Genomic DNA, 5,333 nt, shown 5'->3' with positions numbered 1-5,333 from the left:
GCCATATGTGTATTAGGATTACAAGAACTATTTAAAATTATTTTGAGACCAGGGTACAGGAATTGTTGGGGATATTGGATAATTGTGTTTCAGGCTGTAAATTCACAGAGAAGGGTTTCACAGCAGTGTGATTAGTAAATTACCACAGGCGATTACACACACGCAGGTTTCACAGCAGTGTAAGGAAAATAGGCGCGCAGTGTTAACTTTAGGTTAAAGGGCTTGATCAGGCAGTCGGTATGAATAAAGTAATTAAGTGTGTGAATGACAAAAGTGTAAATGATGATTATGATACGAACCAAGAACGTGATGATGGTGGTAGTGAAGGTGATAATGCAGGTAGAGGGGGAAGCGGAGCCAGGGAGGAGGCTGGTAAAGGAGGGAGTAATGGGGGAGCTGGGACAAGCTCTGACTCAAATCCTGGACCGACAACTCTGTCACAAATGATAAAAGAAACAGTAAAAGTGAATCCCATTCAAGCTCAAATAAAACAGGACAATACTAAGAAAAAAATTGTAGTACCATTGACAGTATTGGAAAAGGAAACACTATAAATTGTTGCCATCAATTAAGAGGAAGCAGGGCACTGATTATTGGATAAAAATGCAAGGTCTCGCTACGAGTTATGGGTTGACTGATACCGATGTCACAGTGTCATCTTGTGTAGCTGCAATAATGGTGAAATTGGATGAGGATATTAATAAAATAACTTATTTCAATGTAACAGACAGATTAGATCACTTAAAACAGGTATATTAAACTACGGGCAGGCTTCGAATAATGAGGGTTTGACAGATAGAAGAATCAGCACAGGAATATACGATTCGTAAATGGGAAGCATACAGGGATTATTCTGGACTCCCAGGGCCAAAAGAGGAGGACCAGGTATTTGTGCAGACAGTTTTGAGCGGTCTCGGACCGCATTTACAAAAAGCATTAGAGGTTGGCATTAATCCAGTGAAGACATATGATGATATTATGAATTGGGCCGGGACCATAGAAAACAGGCTAAATGAGAAAAAAAGAGGGGAAAAGAATAAAGCCTCTGTGTGTGCTATGCACTTTGCAGGCATTTGCCATGGGTGTGGCAAGCGGGGTCACAGACAGACTGAGGGCAGGTCAGGTAGGGATAAAGGGACAAAGGCTGGTAGAATAATATGTGCTAATTGCAGTAAACCTGGCCACTCTAAAATACATTGCTTTCCGTCGGGAGTGCCAAAAAAAGGACAATGGCTCCCTCTAAGGGAAACTTTCCTCCCCCTCTCCCATCTGCAGGAGATGATGCAGATGAGTGAAGCTAGGAAATAGGACCGTCTGGCCCCCATCACCACAGGCTGTGTTGTGAGAAAAGGAGGGCGTTGGTATTTGCAAGCACAATTAGGGGGCCCTCTTCAGCAGGAGGTAGGAGGGACTTCCTGGGCCCTGATAGGGCAGCATTTTTATATATGCTCAGTGATTGGCAGTCAGAGAGGCTCTTCCCATTCGGTAATTGTTGTCATTCTTTTCAGGGAACAAGGGTTATTGCAGTAACCTAATGTTCTGTTGTGCTGTTCGTTCTGTCTCTCCTCCCCTTGTCTCAGAAGGGCGCCGAATTGGAATCAGTTGCTCTGAGCTTCAGCTTATCAGAAAAAGACACACAGCTGTTAGACTTTTAAAGCTGCAGTGTTTTCCCAATTGATTGTGTTTTTTGATTAAAGCAATTAAAGATGTAACTTCTCCTTACTGCTTCTAACTGCTATGTACTTTTCCACGCCTGTACTTCTCCCACGTTGTTGCTTCTACTCACTGTCGCTGGGAAGACCTCATTTATATCCGGATGCGAGAGATTAACTGCAGCTCATCCGTCTGATCAGGGGTGAGTCCCACTTCAGCAGCGGAGCTCCAGATGTCGCTCTGGTAAGCCACCAGGCCCGTATTGTAGTTGTCCAAATGTGCAACAAAGGTGTCAGCCGAGTAGCTTTCTTTAGAAGGACCTTAGTGACCCTACATTGCTTGTTTGGGCAAGCGGCGTCCTTGGATAGCAACACCAGGTTCGATGGAGCGATTACTCGACTGGCGCATAAGCCTGGTCCATAGGGATTGTTGCTGAAAGCAGCACACTGTGCGCAAAAGGCAGGGTCCACCAGGGTCTGCCGCTATGCGTGTTCCTGGTCTAAGCAGCGCAAGCATTTCTCATGGCCACCAGCTGCTAGCAACTTGGCAACACAGTCAAACCAACTGTGAAACACAGTGCTTATTGCCTATGTAATAGGCTGAGCACAAACAAAAAATAACTAGTACTGAGCTATGCTCTGTATCTAGCCTGGTATCTACAGACTAGTAAAACACTAGTCTGGGTACCTAATATCTAGTACAACTGGTACCAAAAGCAAGCAAGCTTGGTACCAATTCTGGTGTTGACAGCAATACGCTGGTACCAGCAACCTGGTACTGAAGTAGTTTAGGTACAGAGTATGAATATTACCAGTACCGAACCCGGTATCGACCGCTAGTATTGTTGGTACCATAACGTCTACAACGAGACGTCGGTACAGGACGTTAATACTCACCTGACAGCCCCGATATCACGGTATACCGTCAGTGCCGAGAGGCTAGGTACCGTTCGTGTGATGTATCGTGTCAATATAGAGTCGGTGCCGAATACCTACTCTAAGGTTGCGTTCACTCTGGTACTGAGGTACAAAGAAGACTACGTCAACCTTGTGCTAAAGCACAACAGTAGCAAGGAGATCTCACGAAAAGATGCATGCCAGCTAACTGTATAGTCAAGAAGACTGTCTTAATTTTCATATATTTATTTAAAGTTTCTTCATTGTAATAAGAAATAAGTTTTTTTTTTTTTTTTTTAACTTTTACATTTTATTTCTGTTTCTTCATTAAAAAAATGTTTTCTTGGAAGAGTAAAAAAAAACATTAACTTTGATTCATATAAATGGTTGCTCTCAAATTAATTCACGATCAAGTTTATGGTAAACTGCGCATGCATGATTTAGAAACTCAGCTGTCAGTTAAGCAGAATATCCAAAAACTGGGATGAATTCGAAAATGCAGAATTTGGGACGTTATCTAAAAACTAGAGCAGTCCAGAATTTGGGGCGTTATCAAAGTAGACTGGAATTTGGGACGTTATCTGAAAATGATAGAGGCCCAGACTTTAGGACATTCTCAAAAGCAAAGCGGCCCAGAATTTGGGAAAGAAATGAAAACAGGGGCAGTCTATATGTAAAACCGATTACATTAGAGATAAACTAATATATCCTGTAACAAAACTGCAACAGTGTATATATTTGATATTAAAATACATTGAGCAAATGATTATAGATATATGCTATTTGAAAGAAAAAAGTATACCACTACAGAAAAACAATTCTTACATTCGTGCATAACATGATAATTCATATAAAGTAATAACCCATAGTTATTAGTACAGCAAAATATCATGTTATATTTTAACTGAATAGTTGTAGAAAGCAGATCTCTCGCTCTCTTTCTCTCTCTGATCGCAATGTTAAAAATGCCTGCAAGCTTTTCCACTCGTGTGACAACATGTTCACGTAACAGATATGGACCAATCAAAACGCGAGACTGTTATACGATTCCATCCCAAAAACCGGGCCTGTGTCATACCTCCTGTTCAGGCTTTGGTTCAGTATCTCAAAAGGGCAGTAAACAGCTAGTAAAAAAATATGTTATTAATAATTTACACGCAGTGTATGTGCCTTAAAATGGTCCTGGTTTGTAAACTGTTTATTTTTAACTAGTCTACATGTTGAACAATCAAACTATCTTTTTTTTTTAACACATATTTAAGTGTGTGTTTGTTGTGTAGACTTCAGTAGACCCTAACTTATTGTATTTAGTACTACCTCTTAAAATGTATTAGCGAAAGTAATATAATTTGACATCTGGTAGCCAAGGTGTTATAGTTTAAAACTGGTTAATACACTAGCAAGCACTGGCAAAATCAGCTTTTTTTATACGGTGCAAAACTCATTTAATTTAACATATTGTTTATGGACTTTGTGATACCTGCATGGTGGATAGTAGTGTCTACACATTTTATCGACAAAAATAATCCAAAGCAAATTTGCACTATTGTTACATGGTAACAGTCTATCTCCTTTGTTGAGTGATGTGTTTACAGAATTTTTTCATCTTTGTCTTTACCCCCAACATTGCACCAAGCCTCCATATCATTATTATTGAAACAGAATAAAGACCCTCTTGAATGCTGTTTGTACCGTCCTATATCACTGCTTAATGCAGACTTTAAAATTCTTGCTAAGATCATAGCACACCATCTGGAATCAGTTCTCCCCTTTATAATCTCCTGTGACCAGACAGGGTTTGCACAGGGTAGACATTCGTATTTCAATTTAAGACGACTGTTTATTGTTATATATGCTCCGACATCCACCTTGCCTGAGGTTGTTGTTTCACTTGATGCAGAGAAGGCTTTCGATCATGTTGAGTGGGATTATTTATTTGCTACTCTGCACAGGTTTGGCTTTGGTCACAATTTTATTTCATGGATCAAACTCTTGTATTCTTCCTCATCAGCCTCAGTTTGCACAAACATGCAGTCTGAGTACTTCACTCTCCACCGTGGTACAAGACAGAGTTACCCTCTCTCACCCCTCCTTTTTGATAATGCTATTGAACCTCTTTCGATATCTCTTTTGAAAGCAGGATATTCAGGATTTAATTTAAGGGGGTCGACAGCAGAAGGCATCTCTAAATGTAGATCACCTACTTTTATATATTTCAGATCCTGTGTCCTCTCTCCCCCATGTATTAGCTATATTGCAGCAATTTAGCGCTTTTCTTCCCTGTCAATACAGCCGCCCATCGATGCCCCCTTGATGCAAAATTCCAGCTGTTAGAATCATGAGAGATGTGCACTGCCATGTGTGCATGTAAAATATGTCAGCATGGCTTATTGCTACACCTGTATTGTTTTCACTGTAAAAAATTGCTTATTTCACTGCATTTCATGGTCTAAAAATATGTATGTCAAGATTTATGATTATTATATATTATATATTGTTATATTATAATATGTCTTGTAGTAAAAAATGGCATTTAAAATTATCATACAACAAATGTTCTTAAATATTAAAATTCTTACCTGAGAAACAGTAAATGCTAAATTGTAATTTTTTTTTTTTTTTGTCCACCTTTTAAAGACTTTGTATTTTTACCATCTGTGGTATTAAACAAAATAAAAATAAATGTAAAATTTACAACAGATTCCTAAATGCAGTAAAACAGGTAGTGCACAATAAGGCAACTGTTTCCTGTATTTATTTTGAAGTGATGATTATATTTATTTA

This window comes from Polyodon spathula, chromosome 11 (assembly GCF_017654505.1).
Source record: "Polyodon spathula isolate WHYD16114869_AA chromosome 11, ASM1765450v1, whole genome shotgun sequence".
NCBI lineage: Eukaryota > Metazoa > Chordata > Actinopteri > Acipenseriformes > Polyodontidae > Polyodon > Polyodon spathula.
Note: the sequence above shows the minus strand (reverse complement) of the source record.